This window comes from Salvelinus fontinalis, chromosome 19 (genome assembly GCF_029448725.1).
Source record: "Salvelinus fontinalis isolate EN_2023a chromosome 19, ASM2944872v1, whole genome shotgun sequence".
Taxonomy (NCBI): Eukaryota; Metazoa; Chordata; class Actinopteri; order Salmoniformes; family Salmonidae; genus Salvelinus; species Salvelinus fontinalis.
The window spans coordinates 3,051,865-3,070,842 of record NC_074683.1 but is presented as its reverse complement, the minus strand read 5'-3'; the positions used below and the strand labels follow the sequence as shown (position 1 = coordinate 3,070,842).

The 18,978-nt window shown below is 42.1% G+C and overlaps 1 protein-coding gene across 3 annotated transcripts in view; it reads right to left on the bottom strand.

The window, feature by feature from the left end:
- The window catches only part of LOC129816153 (anion exchange protein 3-like), a 105,434-nt gene extending 98,536 nt beyond the window's left edge, over positions 1–6,898 (bottom strand). For all 3 annotated transcript variants that reach the window (XR_008753532.1, XM_055870374.1, XM_055870375.1), the window contains exon 1: positions 6,728–6,898. The gene's annotated coding sequence lies outside the window, so the exon portion shown is untranslated. The remainder of the gene's footprint in view (positions 1–6,727) is intronic.
- Between the last annotated feature and the right edge of the window lie 12,080 nt (positions 6,899–18,978).

The window sequence follows — 18,978 nt, the reverse complement described above, 5'->3', positions numbered from 1 at the left end:
TTTTAAACTCCAAGCACAGATAGGACACATGGAAATGTATTTGAATTGATCACGCAAACACATTTAACTTTTTGGGATGGCATCAGTGCAATTTGAACCTACATTCTTTGGTGGTTTATCCATGGAATTAGTCCACTGGGCCACCAGGATGGAGCTGGCATGCCATTTTTTTAAACTCATACAATGCTGTTCATTTTAGTCTATTCAAACAGACCCCATTTCAAAGGAAACAAGCACTCATTAAGAACAGGTGTGGCCAATTATTGGGTGCGGCAAACACACCTGAACATACTTAACAAGATAGCGGTTAGTAAGACTTAACCATGTTTGACCTTTTAGGTAACTTTTAAGGTAACAAAATACCAAGAAAATATTATTTTCTTTGTCAAGTTGCTTGAATGGTCCAAAGCCAAGCAACTTTCCAGCATCATTCCCAGAAAGTTATAGGAAGGTTGTATGCAAAATAACCATCGGACAACCACGCTCTCACCAAGCTCTACGAAACAATTGGTTAATTTACCTGAGAAGTCTAGTAACCCATTTGAAATCACTGACTGCACTTCAGAGATTATGAATGTGACCCGGGCTGGGCAAAATGCCATATGGCCAGGAATTAAAACCAATTGCTCAAATTCTGCTTTCCTCACAATATAGGCTTAGCTGGTTGGAAGGTAAGACTCTGATACATAAAATATGTGTGCTTATTTTCTCCTGTAACAACATGCTGTGAAGAAATCATTAAAGGTTTCCAGCACAACATGTATCTTTTACTGTAGACAGGGACGTAGAGGAGGGTAAACGTAAATGCCGTTTAGCAGACATTTGTATTTGTGAAATAGCATTTACTCACCATTTGATTTAGTTAATTATCGTTTACCCACTCATTATTGCGTTCCCAGCGTTGATAAATGCTCAGAACGCTAATATTAATATTTTTATTAATATTGTATTTTTACTTTTTACCCCTTTTTTGTGATATCCAATTGTTAGTTACAGTCTTGACACATCGCCGCAACTCCCATATGGACTCGGGAGAGGCGAAGGTGGAGAGCCATGCATCCTCTGAAACACGACGACCCCCCCCCCGGAAGACAGCCGCACCAACGTGTCGGAGAAAAAAACAGTTAAACTGGTGACCATGTCAGCGTGTATGCAGTCAGCCCACCACAGGAGTCACTAGAGCACAATGGAACAAGGACGGCCAAGCCCTCCCTTAACCCGGACAACGCTGGGCCAATTGCACCTCAAGCACTGTGATGCAGTGCCTTAGGCCACTCGGGAGGCAGAATGCTAACATTCTTGATCATGATTCAGGTATGCTCATTATGTTCGCCTGCTCTTCCCAGATTTGCCTTCTTAGCAGCGCATTCATTCACCACTCTGTCCAATGGCAAACGCACAGACCGAGACATGAAATTACCTACCAACGCTGGCATGTGACAAGTAGAGAGAGACACGGCTGACAGTGGCCTTGCGCGATGCCGGACGTAAGGCAATTTTTTAAACAACCCTCAACTCCTGCCATCCCTCGACATCCACCCCCCCAAAAAAACAGAGTCTCTGAGAATGAGCATCCAAAATAGTTGCTTAATTTTCAGTCAGATGGCTAGCTACTGTAACTCAAGGGCTCTGGCTACTGTTAGCTAGATAGCTAAATAACTAGCTGGCTATAAGGATGAAGTTACAAGCTGACGTTAAACGGAGACTGACCTCAGAAGGAGCAGTTGACTGAATTTAAGCTAGCTATAACTTAACAAAATATAGGCTACTATAAGTTCACATAACAAAATAACTTTGCTTTACACAGAGTAGTTTGACAGTGGTGAGGCAGGATACAATGCAGGAGGCAAAGGAGACAAACAGAAAGAGGAAGACAACATTTTAGAATTAACTAAGGGTCATTCTCCCTTTTGTACTTTAGCAGTTTACAGTACAGACAACTGAATTAAAGTGCAGCTCACATGAGTTACTAAGAACACAAATGTTATTTAAAAGATAACACATTTCAATATAAACATATCCACATCCTATTTTTCTGGATGTTTCTTGTGTCCAGTCCAAATTAAATATTTTGTGACGGATGAGCTGATGTGCATTTTGTGTCATTTTAAAAGACATGCTTCAGAACTTTGCCAACTACAAAGCATTTCTTAAATCTCCCACTTTGGGCTGGATGTGTCAATGTGTAGTTCATACATGCCTAATCTATAAGCAGAATTACTGTCTTGACTAAATTAGCCATGAAATCCCTAGTTTGAAAGTGACTGTTTATTTGGAAGCTGTCTGCACCATTTTCCCTACATTTCCCCCATGTGGGCCATTCCCCTAACAATTTGAGTTCAAGCAATGAGCTTCAGCCCCTCACCATATGAGTGACAGCTAGAAAGAGGCACATCAAGCACACACAACAGAGCAAGTGAGCGAGAGCAATGACGAGGTGCACATATCTTCACATATGTGACGTAGTACGCCATTTTCAGGGACCACTTTTGTCTTGAGTGTTACTTTCAGAACTACTGGCTAAAAAGTATACAAACTACAGAATATTTAACTACAGAAATATACATTAGGCCTTTCCTATAGACCTGCGTAAAAAGGAAACCAAACAATACAGTTCTAAAAATGTATATGTTTTGGTTTATTTCGGTGGTTATTCGGCTTATCTCAATCGGTCACTGGGTTGATACCCATTTTTTTACCACTACATTACTGACAGTAGATGTGTGTATTTAAGCAATATAAGACCTTATTTCCTAAATATTATTCTATAATTGTGATACTGTTTAAACTGCATTAATTTTTAATTATAAGCATACTGAATTGAAATTGAGACCTCATAATACAGACGCCATGTGGGTTTTCAACAACAGGACACTACCCATCTCCCATTCTGCAAAATCAATAGGCTTCTAGGATTAAGTCATGCACTTGGTATGTCAATTTAGCCTCTGCTATCCTAGCCTGGTCTCAAAGACTAGATGTAACATAGTAAACGTTGATCTGCCACACTCATATGTTACGTTTGGTATGGTTACATAAAACAGAAGGTTACTTAAGACAAAAACGAAAGGAGAGTGGTTGGTCAGGGGGATGGGTAGGCGTACAACGCAAAAAAATGTTTGAATCTCATCATGGAGCACTTTAGCAACTAGTTACTAGTTTTTACCCAGTTATCACATTATGTTCTGAGAGTCAAATGTTTCTTAGAGCTTGGTGAGAGCGCGGTTGACAATGGTTATTTTGCATACAGTGCATTCGTATACAGGTCCCTTTATTTTCTCAACAAAAATAACATGTTTCAGCCTAATTCTAAAATGATTTAAATAAAAATGCTCCTTATCAATCAACACACAATACCCCATAATGACAAAGCAAAAACAGGTTTTTATATATTTTTTGCACATTTGCAAAAATAAATAAATAAATGAAATATCACATTTACGTAAGCATACAAACCCTTTACTCAGTACTTTGTTGAAGCACCTGTGGCAGCGATAACAGCCTTGTGTTTTCTTGGGTATGATGCTACAAGCTTGGCACACCTATATTTGGGGAGTTTCTCCCATTCTTCTCTGCAGAGCCTCTGTGTCTCTTGGGTGTGATTTTCAGTACTTCAGCATAATGTTTTCTACAGGTTTCCTCATGGTTCTATTTAAAGTCATGTTTTTAGAACATTAACAAAACTTTTACTTCTGTTCTCAAAGTTTTAAAAAGTGTTCAGTTTTACCATCAGAAAACGTATGGCTTCCTTCCCAGAACCAATGGGAAACCAACAATGTACACTACCGTTCAAAAGTTTGGGGTCACTTAGAAATGTCCTTGTTTTTGAAAGAAAAGCAATTTTTTGTCCATTAAAATAACATCAAATTGATCAGAAATACAGTGTATACATTGTTAATGTTGTAAATGACTATTGTAGCTGAAAATGGCTGATTTGTAATGGAATATCTACATAGGCGTACAGAGGCCCATTATCAGCAACCATCACTCCTGTGTTCCAATGGCACGTTGTGTTAGCTAATCCAAGATGATCATTTAAAAAGGCTAATTGATCATTAGAAAACCCTTTTGCAATTATGTTAGCACAGCTGAAAACTGTTGTTCTGATTAAAGAAGAAATAAAACTGGCCTTCTTTAGACTAGTTGAGTATCTGGAGCATAAGCATTTGTGGGTTTGATTACAGGCTCAAAATTGCCAGAAACAAATAACTTTCTTCTGAAACTTGTCAGTCTATTCTTGTTCTGAGAAATTAAGGCTATTCCATGTCAAAAACTGAAGATCTCGTACAACACTGTGTACTACTTCCTTTTCAGAACATCACAAACTGTCTCTAACCAAAATAAAAAGAGGAGTGGGAGGCCCCGGTGCACAACTGATTAAGAGGACAAGTACATTAGTGTCTAGTTTGAGAAACAGACGGCCACACAACTCAACTGGCAGCTTCATTAAATAGTACCTTACAAAACACCAGTCTCAACCTCAACAGTTGTCACGGTCGTCAAAGGGAGAGAGAGAGGACCAAGGCGCAGCGCGTGAAAAATACATCTTCTTTTTATTATAAGAAGGAAAAAAACGAAACAACAAAACAGATGACCGTGAAGCTATACAAACATAAGTGCTGACACTAAACACTTAGACATAGACAATTCCCCACAAAACAGCTAAAGCCTATGGTTGCCTTAAATATGGCTCCCAATCAGAGACAACAATAACCAGCTGTCTCTAATTGAGACCCAATTCAGGCAACCATAGACTTTCCTAGATACCTACACTGAACACTAAACCATCTACTCTACTAAACCCCCTAAAACATACAACACCCTAGACAATACAAAAACACACAACTTCCCCATGTCACACCCTGACCTAACTAAAATAATAATGAAAACAAAGATAACTAAGGCCAGGGTGTGACAACAGTGAAGAGGCGACTCCGGGATACTGACCTTCTAGGCAGAGTTGCAAAGAAAAAGCCATATCTCAGACTGGCCAATAAAAAGAAAAGATTAAGATGGGCAAAAGACACCAACATTGGACAGAGGAAGATTGGAAAAAAGTGTTATGGACAGACAAATTTAAGTTTGAGGTGTTCGGATCACAAAGAAAAACATTCGTGAGATGCAGAAAAAATAAAAAGATGCTGGAGGAGTGCTTGAAGCCATCTGTCAAGCATGGTGGAGGCAATGTGATGGTCTGGGGGTGCTTTGGTGGTGGTAAAGTGGGAGATTTGTACAGGGTAAAAGGGATCTTTAAGAAGGAAGGCTATCACTGCATTTTGCAACGCCATGCCATACCCTGTGGAAGGCCCTTAATTGGAGTCAATTTCCTCCTACAACAGGACAATGACCCAAAGCACAGCTCCAAACTATACAATAACTATTTAGGGAAGAAGCAGTCAGCTGGTATTCTGTCTATAATGGAGTGGCCAGCACAGTCACCGGATCTCAATCCTATTGAGCTGTTGTGGGAGCAGCTTGACCGCATGGTACGTAAGAAGTGCCCATCAAGCCAATCCAACTTGTGGGAGGTGCTTCAAGAAGCATGGGGTAAAATCTCTTCATCTTACCCTCAACAAATTGACAACTAGGATGCCAAAAGTCTGCAAGGCTGTAATTGCTGCAAATGGAGGATACTTTGACGAAAGCAAGTTTGAAGAACACAATTATTATTTCAATAAAAAAAACATTATTTATAACCTTGTCAAAGTCTTGCCACCCTTCCTCTAACCATAACCTTAAACCTTTTAACCTAATACTTAATCCTAACTCTAACCTTAACCCCTAGCCACCTAGCCACTAGCTATTGTTAGCCACAACAAATTGGAATTTGTAACATACTGTCATACGTATTTCAAATTCGTAACGTATTTGTACAAAGATCATTTCGTTACCATATCATATGAATTGTAAATCGTAACATATGCGAAATGGATGATGGACATCCATGCATTTTTTAGAATACGAAACGTAACATATCACACTAAATGGAAAGAGATAGATTACCATTCACTGTGTTGTCCAGGTTGACAATTCTAACATTAATTTCATGGTTTACCATGAGACGAAATAGAAGAGTGAAGGGTGCATTGAATGAATAGTTAGTGCATTGGGGGAATAATTAATGCATTTGGTATTGACTGAAATACCACCGTACACGTTTACACCATCACTGCAAGTAAAACACTACTACCCTAACCTACTTTCAAGTCATTTGTGAATTCGCTCAATAATAAAGATGATAGGATGCGCTTTCATCCAACAATTTAGTCCTTTGTTCTATGCGAACGAATATCATATTGGCTACATATTGACTCAGTGGCCTAAGTAGGCTAAGCACAATTGAAAACTATTGACACATATAAAGCCATCAAATTCAGCGCAACGCCGCCTCCGCAGCAACCCATATTTCAGCTACATCGATACCGTGAGCATCTTGCGATACACAGCGCTACCACGCGTCCTATATGGAAAACCTGCATGGACCCTTTGATGTGCATTTGCAAGGTTGAATTTGAACGCTGCATGTTATCAAGTCCTTTGTCTCTGCTTTATATTCAACGCAAATAGGCTACTTTGTTGACTGGATAATATGGTTAATGGCAGCTTGAAAGAGGAGACTTCAGAGGCTAAAACGGCTCGAGCTCTTTATTGTGCTGTCCGAATAACATTGCAACATTGTATGATATTATTGGTCAGAACCTTTTTCCTATCTGGATTAAACTCTTACCTGTGCGTTTGGAGAGCTGTCTAGGTGGAATTGGTAGCAAAGGCTTGCAATCAAAATGCGCAGCAGTCGCGATGATGCTTCATAGTGGAAACGCGCTGCGATACAGCCAGCTGCGTGATGCTTCAACCACGTGATGCAGTGAAGCAACCTCACTCAAGCATCCAGATGTTGCCTGGCTACACAGACTCCTTGCTCCAGCTAACGCTACACCACGCCCACCGTTTTTAGTTATTTCTTTGCAATGAGTCTCTGAGTCTGATCTTCACTAGTTACCACAGCCACAAATTCATAATTATTATTAACCTTTAACTCTAAATTAAGCAACAACCAATGCGTCTGGATCTGAGTACTTCCCTGACCCTTCACCTAATGCAAAAACATTCGGGGTCCTTTGACTGGTACAAAAACTGATGGGTTGAGCCAGAACACACATGGGTAAAGCCCAGTTTCAAAATTCGTCATTGGCTTTGATACTCTGATTGGTTAGAGACGATCCGATCGCTGACGACTTTGTTTTGTACAATGCCCATCACCACAAATGACGTCAGGCTAACCCAGATGAGCATCCACCACAGAATAGCCTACGGTGGTAGGCTAGTAGTAGCCTTGTAGAGATTGACTGTAGCCCACAATGCTGCCTATTTACATAGATTTACTGTACATGCCTTCTTTCGATTAGACATATTTTCAATAGCACATTGGTGATACTTTCTCAAGCAGTTAAGTGTTTAGTCATCAGTTTAAGGTCTGTTATGTAACAACTGGGATGTAGGAAGCAATAGGAGTTTTCTTTATTGCATCTTAATCATGTAGCAGACATGCTTAGCCAGAGCATTAAGGTTGAAGTTGATGTGGGCACTTTTTCAAGGGCACATCAACAAATTTTCCACTTACTTAGCCCTGGGACTCAAACCAGCAATCATTTGGTTACTGGCCCAACACTCTTAACCTCTAGGTTACCTGCTGTCCTGAAGGGTTTCTCTGCTTTGATTTGAGAACCAAATATCTTACATCCAGGCAAGACATGAATCAGAGGAGGTTGGTGGGAGGAGCTACATGAGGACAGGCTCATTGTAATGGCTGTAATGGAGTTATTGGAACGGAGTCAAACATGTGGTTTCCATATGCATGATGTGTTTGACTCCATGTACTCCATTTCAGCCATTACAGTGAGCCCGTCTTCCTATAGTTCCTCCCGCCAGCCTCCTCTGATGTGAATGGTTAATTTCAGTTGACTCAGAACTAAAATGTTGTGTAATTTAGTTTTGGTTTGTGAAGTCTCCACCCTCGCAAAAGAAAACTCTCAGTCAAAGCCCCGATCTTAGTGATGTAAACCCAAACACCGGACCTACTGCTGCTCGTCATCCTACCCTCTAAGATAAATGGGTTCCAAAAGGGTTATTCGGCTGTCTCCATAGGAGAACCTTTTTGGTTCCAGGTAGAACTCTTTTGGGCTCCATGTAGAACCCTCTGTGTAAAGGGTTCTACATGGAACTCAAAAGGGTTTTACCTGGAACCAAAAGGGTTCTTTCTACCTGGAACCCAAAACAGCCGAAGAACCCTTTTAAGTTCTAGATAGCACCTTTTTTCTAAGAGTGTATTCTATCCCATCACGACAGATTATTCTATTTATGTGCAGAATTTGCCCATGAGAGATTAGTTAATGGTTAAAATGTAGGGTTTTGGGTGGGATTCAAACCCTTTGTTCTGTGCCCTCGAGGCAGAGCTGCCCTCAGAACAAGATTTAATAAGAAAAACTCTCCACTGAACAATATGTTTTCACACATTTGAGCAGTTTTCACAAATGTATTGTAGATTTCACAACTCATTATCACCCTGCAGGCCTCCCCGAGAAGTGACATGTGAATAGACCCTGGTTTAAACTCTGTGAGAAGAGTAGAATAGGCTTCTTCAAGAAGTGTAATGTTGATAGACCCTGGTTTAAACTCTTTTTGTACGACCAAAGCTGGTTACACCAATATATGATCCGTTTTCACAAATAACTCTTTGAAGTTACTCTTTCAATTTGATTGGGTTCAAATTCCAATGTTTGGCATATAACGTTTCTAAATACCATTTTAAGATACATCACTTTCTTCAGATGCCCACACTCAAGCATCCATGATAAATTCTGCACTCTGTGACACTTTTCCAGGAAATAAATACAGGCCACATGAAGCATGTACAAAATAATGACATTTTGTCTACAAAATTTACTAACAAGAAATACACTACATGACCAAAGGTATGTGGACACCTCGTCAACATCTCATTCCAAAATCACCTCGCTTTGTGCATGGGGGCACTTTCATGCTGAAACAGGAAAGGGCCTTCTCAAAACTGTTGCAGCAAAGTTGGAAGCACAGAATCATCTATAAAGTCATTGCATGCTGTAGCGTTAAGATTTCCCTCCACTGGAACTAAGGGGCGTAGCCCAAACCATGATTAACAGCCTCAGACCATTATTCCTTCTCAACCAAACTTTACAGTTGGCACTATGCATTGGGGCAGGTAGCTTTCTCCTGGCATCCGCCAAACCTAGATTCGAACGTCGGACTGCCAGATGGTGAAGAGTGATTCATCACTCCAAAGAACGCGTTTCCACTGCTCCAGAGTCCAGTGGCGGCCAGCTTTACACCACTCCAACTTACGCTTGGCATTGCACATGGTAATCTTAGGCTTGTGTGCGGCTGCTCGGCCATGGAAACCCATTTCATGAAGCTCCCGACTAACAGTTATTGTGCTGACCTTGCTTCCAGAGGCAGTTTGGAACTCGGTAGTGAGTGTTCCAACCGAGGACAGACAATTTTTATGCGCTTCAGCACTCAGCGGTCCCATTCTGTAAGCTTGTGTGGCCAACCATTTCACGGCTGAGCCGTTGTCGCTCCTAGACGTTTCCACTTCACAATAACAGCATTTACAGTTGACCTTGGCAGCTCTAGCAGGCCAGACATTTGACAAACTGACTTGTTAGGAGAGGTGGCATCCACGTTGAAAGTTACTGAGCTCTTCAGTAAGGTCATTCTACTGCCAATGCTTGTCTATGGAGATTGCATGGCTGTGTGCTTGATTATATACACCTGTCAGCAACAAGTGTGGCTGAAATAGCCGGATCCACTAATTTGAAGAGGTGTCCACATACCTTTGTATGTGGACCTTGAATTTAAAAAAACATACATTTTACCTTTATTTAACTAGGCAAGTCAATTAAGAACAAACTCTAATTTCCAATGACTGCCTAGGAACAGTGGGAACTGCCTTGTTCAGGGGCAGAACAACAGATTTTTACCTTGTCAGCTGGGTGATTCGATCTTGCAACCTTCCAGTTAGTAGTCCAACACTCTAACCAATAGGCTACCTAACTGAATATCAATATCAACCTATTCAGTCCCAATATAGGCATACTACCATCATGTCACATAAATCACAGGGCACCAACAAGTAGTAGAGCAACATAACTATCACTGGAGAGTTTGTACGAAGAGATGGGATTTAAAGGGTGTATAGGGTAAGGCAAGCTGTCTTTAAGAGTTAGCAATAAACACTCTGCTCGCTAGGTGGGGTACTGATACCAGATATAAAAAGTAGTTCAGTCATTTCGAAATTCAGAGGCAATGCCTCATAATTTCCAACATTCTATAACATGGTTAACTAGTCACTGAAAGTAACACTGAACAACATTCTTTCAATACTGAACTAATGTGAAATGAACAACCACAACTAGGCAAAAGCAAACAAGATGGGGTTGTTTGAAAAGTGTTATGCCAACATTAGATGATGAAGGGAGTACATTTCCCTCATTATCAATGAGCTGTCAATTGATGTTCTTCCATTTGCCGACAGCAAATTGTGATCCCGCATCCTGGAATGTCAATGCCTGGATGACGGCATGATGACGGCCTACTTATAAACAGGAGGGAAAAAACATAAGTGTGATAGGAGAAATCTGGAAAACAGATTATCTGAAGTTGCTGTGTGTCACTGCTACAAACAGAGCCCAGATGGAGGAGCAGGCTAGGAGAATAGTCTCTACCAGGGTTGTGTTCAGTAGGGCACACCATAAAATACACCATCACAAAACGCTTATGAACAGAAAACAAAAAGTTATTTTTCTATTGGATGAGTTCAGGTGGTTTCACTGGATTTAAAACAGTTTTCTCCCTTTTGGACACAACCCAGGGCAAGTGTGTAAATGAAATGCATAAAAAACAATATTGTATCTTTTTTATTCATATTTTTATAAAGTTAATAAAAGTGAGGTATAGAAGCGAGATGTTCATGTTGAACTTCATTCTAGTTGCCCTGTCGAAAAGAAAACAGAAGAGAGGTCTCCTATTACAAACTTTATTACTGACTGCCCTATCCCTATGAATGTGGTTTTAAACATGAATCCACAAGACTTCTGAATAAATGTTGACACTTCATCCCCCTGTCTTGCCACGACGCGAACTAAGTGAAGCTGTGACGTGGGCTGTGTTCGAGCTAAAAGTTCCTAGCAGTGTCAGACAATGCAGGGGTGGGGATTGGGGACTAGCCTTGGAAGAATCCTATTGATATTCATCAAGTGCCTTACATGGAAGATACAGTAAGTATATCAAGTTGAGATTAGCCTTAATAGTTCGGACATTAAACACATAATACATGCTGTCGATAAGTTATGCATAAAAAAAATGTATGGCTTGGCTATTATTTTAAAATGTTCCTCAGCCTGAAATGCCTCAATGCACAACTGAACGAATGCCAAACGTATACACAACTGAATCAAGTCTGAGTTTCATTTCTCAGGAGTGTAACCAATGTATTCCTCAGTAGTCCTGAGGGCTGTAACTATCCCTTGTCTCCCAGTCTTCCATATAGGGACCTTCAAACATGACCCCAGAGTGTCTTTGTGTCCTTTATGAAATGCATCTATTGTGCAATGAATACTACATCATAAAATTAGCTGAAGCAGTATCTTCTAATACTGAATACTGAGGCTTCAGTGTAAGAATGTCTCTGCTGCTTCCTAGGAGAATTGTGAAAAGACAATATACAGTTCAGTATGTCCCAGTTTTTGTGTGTCGGTCATGCTTGGATCTTTAGTTTATGTAGTTTCAAGATGTAGATATTCGTTTTCAGATGTCGTACAGGTAAAACACATTTTTACCAGAAATTATAGATTTCAAAACAAACAGATGTCAAGCCAGTGGGCAAACTCAGACATGTTCAAAACAAAAGTGTTGTAAAGGCTGTCGCTTTCCTCATCCTCGGATGAGGTGAGGAGAGAAGGATCTTCTGACCAAAATGCGGGTTCAAGGAAATATGCCATCTTTATTATAAATTAAATAGCCACGAAACAAAACAAAACACTTTCAAAACTACAAAATAACAAAACGACGTAGAACGGAACCTGAACATAAACTCACATCACAAACGTAAACTCACGGACAGGAACGTTACATCGAAACACACGAACAGCCAAACAGTCCCGTAAGTGAAAACACATCGACAACGACGAAAGACATCACAGGAGACAATCACCCACCAACAAACAGTGAGAATGCCCTACCTAAATATGACTCTTGATTAGAGGAAAACGCAAACCACCTGCCTCTAATCAAGAGCCATACCAGGCAAACCAAAACCAACATAGAAACAGAAAACATAGAATGCCCACCCAACCTCACGTCCTGACCAACTAACACACATAACAACTAACATAAATAGGTCAGGAACGTGACAGTACCCCCCCCACAAGGTGCGAACTCCGGACGCACCAGCACAAGGACTAGGGGAGGGTCTGGGTGGGCATCTAACCACGGTGGTGGCTCAGGCTCCGGGCGCGGTTCCCACCCCACCATAATCCATCCTAGCTTCCTCCCTCCAAAAATGTCCACCCTCTTTTCTCCCCCACAAAATCCTCTTAATAACATACCCAATAAGGACAACACCGGGACAGAGAGATAAATCAATACAGAGGGATAGATAAGAATATAGAGGTAGATAAAGATAGAGAGGGAGATCAGGATAGAGGGGCAACTCCGGACTGAAAGGCAGCTCCGGACAGAGAGACAGCTCTGGACTGATGGGCAGTTCTGGGTATCTAGCCTTTTTAGGCTGAAGGGCAGCTCATGGCTGACTGACGACTCTCGACGCTCATGGCTGGCTGACGGCTCTCGACGCTCATGGCAGGCTGACGGCTCTCGACGCTCATGGCAGGCTGACGGCTCTCGACGCTCATGGCAGGCTGACGGCTCTCGACGCTCATGGCAGGCTGACGGCTCTCGACGCTCATGGCAGGCTGACGGCTCTCGACGCTCATGGCTCTCTGACGGCTCTGGCTGCTCATGGCTCTCTGACGGCTCTGGCTGCTCATGGCTCTCTGACGGCTCTGGCTGCTCATGGCTCGCTGGCGGCTCTGGCAGATCCTGTCTGGTTGGCGGCTCTGGCAGATCCTGTCTGGTTGGCGGCTCTGGCAGATCCTGTCTGGTTGGCGGCTCTGGCAGATCCTGTCTGGTTGGCGGCTCTGGCAGATCCTGTCTGGTTGGCGGCTCTGGCAGATCCTGTCTGGTTGGCGGCTCTGGCAGATCCTGTCTGGTTGGCGGCTCTGGCAGATCCTGTCTGGCTGACGGCTCTAGCGGCTCCTGTCTGGCTGACGGCTCTAGCGGCTCCTGTCTGGCGGATGGCTCTGTAGGCTCATGGCAGACGGGCGGCTTTGCAGGCTCATGGCAGACGGGCGGCTTTGCAGGCTCATGGCAGACGGATGGCTCAGACGGCGCTGGGGAGACGGATGGCTCAGATGGCGCTGGGGAGACGGATGGCTCAGATGGCGCTGGGGAGACGGATGGCTCAGATGGCGCTGGGGAGACGGATGGCTCAGATGGCGCTGGGGAGACGGATGGCTCAGATGGCGCTGGGGAGACGGATGGCTCTGGCCGGATACGGTGCACTGTAGACCTGGTGCGTGGTGCCGGAACTGGAGGCACCGTGCTAATGACAAGCACCTTCCTACTAGTGCGGGGAGCAGGGACAGGGCACACTGTACTCTCAAAGCCTACTCTATCCCTGATGCGAGGTACCGGCACTGGTGACGCCGGGCTGAGGACAAGCACATCAGGATTAGTAGGGGGAGAAGATACAGTTTGTACAGGGCTCTGGAGACGCACTGGTAGCTTAGTGCGTGGGGCCGGAACTGGAGGCACCGGGCTAGATACACGCACTACAGGGAGAGTGCGTGGAGGAGGAACAGGGCTCAGGATACGTACTGGTAGCCTAGTGCGTAGTGTAGACACTGTAGGTACTAGGCTGGGGCGGGGAGGTGGTGCCGGAAATACCGGACCGTGGAGACGTACTGGCACTCTTGAGCATTGAGCCTGCCCAACCTTACCTGGTTGAATGCTCCCGGTTGCCCGACCAGTGCGGGGAGGTGGAATAACCCGCACCGGCCTATGTAGGCGAACCGGAGAAACCATGCGTAAGGCAGGTGCCATGTATGCCGGCCCGAGGAGACGCACTGGAGACCAGACGCGTTGAGCCGGCCTCATGACACCTGGCTCAATACCCAATCTAGCCCTACCAGTGCGGGGAGGTGGAATAACCCGCACTGGGCTATGCACTCGTACAGGAGACACCGTGCGCTCTACTGCGTAACACGGCGCCTGCCCGTACTCCCGCTCTCCACGGTAAGCCTGGGAAGTGGGCGCAGGTCTCCTACCTGCCCTTGGCCCACTACCTCCTAGCCCCCCCCCAAGAAATTTTTGGGAATTACTTACGGGCTTTTTTGGCTTCCGTGCCAGACGCGTTCCCTCATAGCTCCGGTTCCTCTCTCCGGTAGCCTCCGCTCTCCTAAGTGCCTCCAGCTGTTCCCATGGGAGGCGATCTCTACCAGCTAGGATCTCCTCCCATGTGTAGACACCTTTTCCATCCAAAACATCGTCCCATGTCCATTGCTCCTTTCTCTCCTGTCCCTTACTCCGTTTAATTTTCCCTTGCCGCTTGGTCTTAGCGGGGTGGGTGATTCTGTAAAGGCTGTCGCTTTCCTCATCCTCGGATGAGGTGAGGAGAGAAGGATCTTCTGACCAAAATGCGGGTTCAAGGAAATATGCCATCTTTATTATAAATTAAATAGCCACGAAACAAAACAAAACACTTTCAAAACTACAAAATAACAAAACGACGTAGAACGGAACCTGAACATAAACTCACATCACAAACGTAAACTCACGGACAGGAACGTTACATCGAAACACACGAACAGCCAAACAGTCCCGTAAGTGAAAACACATCGACAACGACGAAAGACATCACAGGAGACAATCACCCACCAACAAACAGTGAGAATGCCCTACCTAAATATGACTCTTGATTAGAGGAAAACGCAAACCACCTGCCTCTAATCAAGAGCCATACCAGGCAAACCAAAACCAACATAGAAACAGAAAACATAGAATGCCCACCCAACCTCACGTCCTGACCAACTAACACACATAACAACTAACATAAATAGGTCAGGAACGTGACAAGTGTTCATTGTTTGAAAGGTAGAAACACATTTTTAAAAACGCTGTTTTTAATCAAGATATAATCCAAAAATGATTATGTTTGTGAGTGATTTTTTGTGGAGGATAATGCAGCAGATGTCTTTGCTGGAGCATAGCATACAGCGTGGCCAAGGCAGACATTTTGAAGGGAAGTTGGAAGAAGAAAGGCAGCAAATATGCAAATAATGAAAACATTCCTATTGGGATCCAAGTTACGACAACTAAATATTTGAAAGGAACATTTCTGGGGCAGAAGATGAACAAACTGAAAGCAAAATTAAAACTTAGCCAAACCAAGGTATCCTTCCAAGAAAACTCCATTTGAAAATTGCTCAATCATATCATAATTCCAACAGTGCCTTGTGCAGTGATTGAGACTTGTTAACAAAATAATCAAAAGAAACAAATACTGAAAAAGTTCCATAACAATAGGGACAGACCAGAAAAGACAGAGGACAGGCTGCACAAAGCAGAGAGCTCAACAGCAGAAGAACAACAAACACGACATCTGACTTTACAAACAACATCGGTATAGCCTCCACTTCCATAAAGGCTCCAAAGAGATAACCTGGAGTCAGGGGTAGATGAAACATAGTAAATGTAAATCTGTCTCACTCCATTTAGTATGATATGTTATGTTTCGTATGGTTTGTATTAATTTGTGAATGCCCATCATCTATTTTGTATCATACGTTACGAATTGCAATTTGTACAAAATGTTACGCATTTGCAATACATATATGTTACGAATTCCAATTTTCCAATTTGTTGTGGCTAACATTAGCAAGGGGGCTAGGTGGCTAGTTTTAGCTAGGCTAGGGGTTAGGGGTTAGGGTTAGGGTTAAAGTTAAAGTTAAAGTTAAGGTTAGGGGTTAAGGTTAGGATTAGAGGAGGGGTTAACTAACATGCTAAGAGGTTGCAAAGTAGCTAAAAAGTATTAGGTCAAATTGCTAATTAGCTAAAATTCTAAAGTTGTCTGTGATGTGACTCGAAAAATCAACCTTTGGGTTGCTAGGCTATCGTGTTATACACCTACCCATCCTCTCCGGCCAACCTCCCTTCTTTCGTTTTTGGCTTAACCTGTTTGGGCTGCAGGGGCAGTATTGAGTAGCCGGATGAAAGGTGCCCATTTCAAACGGCCTCGTACTCAATTCTTGCTCGTACAATATGCATATTATTATTACTATTGGATAGAAAACACTCTCTAGTTTCTAAAACCGTTTGAATTATATCTGTGAGTAAAACAGAACTCCTTTTGCAGCAAACTTTCTGACAGGAAGTGGAAAATCTGAAATCGATGCTCTCTTCTAGGGCCTGCCTATTAAAGTCTAGATGCACTAGATGTCTAGATGTATTAGTTTAGATGCACTTCATACGTCTTCCACTAGATGTCGACAGGCAGTGAGAGAAGAAATGGAGTGTGTAACTTGATCTGGGCTCGAATAAATGCTCTTTGTATGACGTGTCACCAGTTTCCTGTTTTCTGGAGAGCGCGTGAAGGGACCTGGATTTGCCTTCTGATAAGCTGTCGTTATGGACGACTAATATCTCCGGCTTTGATTTTATTTGATACATGTGACAATATCATCGTAAAGTATGTTTTTTCAATATAGTTTAATCAGATTATTGAAAAAAAATTGTGAGTTTTGCCGTGTTCCGTTCTCTGAGTTTGTTGACGATGGAGAGATTCGCGCCACTTGGCAAGTGTGCTTGCTAAATCGAGAGGGAAAAAGGCCGTTCTAAATCCAAACAACGATTGTTCCCGACAAAGAACCCCTTGTACAACATTCTGATGAAAGATCATCAAAAGTAGGACCCATTTTATGATGCTATTTCATATATCTGTCGAACATGTTGTACTAGTCGTTTGCGCCCAGATTTTGGGTACTCTCTCGCTATACGTAAGCTGGATGTCGTAATGAAGTTATTTTTAGAATTCTAACATGGCGATTGCATTAAGAACTAGTGTTTCTATCATTTCCTATACAACATGTATTTTTTAGTTATGTTTATGAATAGTTATTTGGTCAGAATATGTGTATCAGAAAAAGTGTCAGAAAAATATCCGGACGTTATGGGAAAAAGATGCTACGTTAGCACAATGTATAACCACTGATTTCAGCTCTAAATATGCACATTTTCGAACAAAACATAAGTGTATGTATAACCTGATGTTATAGGACTGTCATCTGATGAAGCTTATCAAGGTTAGTCAAAAATTATATATCTTTTGCTGGTTTGTTACGATCGCTAACTTTTGCTACTGGGGAATGGCTTGTGTTTCTGCCTATTGTGGTAAGCTAATATATCGCTATATTGTGTTTTCGCTGTAAAACACTTAAGAGATCGGAAATATTGGCTGGATTCACAAGATGCTTGTCTTTCATTTGCTGTACACTATGTATTTTTCAGAAATGTTTTATGATGAGTATTTAGGTATTTGACGTTGGTGTCTGTAATTATTATGGCTGCTTTCTATGCAATTTCTGATTGTAGCTGCAATGTAAACTATGATTTATACCCGAAATATGCACATTTTTCGAACAAAACATAAATTTATTGTTTAACATGTTATAAGACTGTCATCTGATGAAGTTGTTTGTCGGTTAGTTTGCTTGGTTCTTGGTTAGTTAGGTTGGCTTTGTGCATGCTACCTGTGCTGTGAAAAATGTCTGTCCTTTTTTGTATTTGGTGGTGAGCTTACATAAATATACGTGCATTTTTCGCTGTAAAACATTTTAAAAATCGGGACATGTTGGCTGGATTCACAAGATGTGTACCTTTCATTTGCTGTATTGGACTTGTTAATGTGTGAAAGTTAAATATTTCTAAAAAATATCTTTTAAATTTCGCGCCCTGCACTTGAAGTGGCTGTTGTCATATTGTGCCCGGCTTCGGGCTTGCAGCCATAATTAAGGAGCTTTCTGTCTTATGTAACCATACCAAACCTAACATGTCATACTAATTTGAATGTCACAGATTTGCATTTACTATGTTACGCCTTTGAGGCCAGGTTAAAGGAGTCGATACTTTCAGGAGTCCTTGTTACACTCTGGAACAACAGAATGTTCCCTATTCTGTTTTGTTCTTGCCTAAGCTTCCTAGAATTTTGAAGACTGGCTCTGGTCATTGAATCGTGACAGCCATGAAAGAAAACTACATTTTAATAATTTGAACCTTGGGATGACTTTTCAGTGGTTTTGTTCTACATGGGGGGCATATTGGGACAAAAAGGTGTCGGCAACTTTACAAGTGTATTGTTGTGCCTTCAGAAAGTATTCACACCCTTGACTTTTTTCACATTTTGCTGTGTTACAAAGTGGGATTAAAATGATTTTAATTGTAATTTTTTATCAACAATCTACACAAAATTCTAACATTTGTAAAAAGTTAATGAAAACTAATACACTAACATAACTTGAATAGATAAATATTCAACCCCCTGAGTCAATGCATGCTAGAATCACCTTTGGAAGCGGTTCCAACTGTAAGTCTTTCTGGGTAAGTCTCTAAGAGCTTTGCACACCTGGATTGTACAATATTTGCACATTACTCTTTTTAAATTCTTCAATATCTGTCAAGTTGACTGATCTATTTTGTAATCAAAGTTCGAGCTTTGAAATATAATATGGTCTGAGAAGAACAATAACGGCAGGCCAGGCATACAGCTAATATGATGTGATAATGTATTAGGCCTGCTGCACAAACCTAATTTTTACATAACTGTTTTTC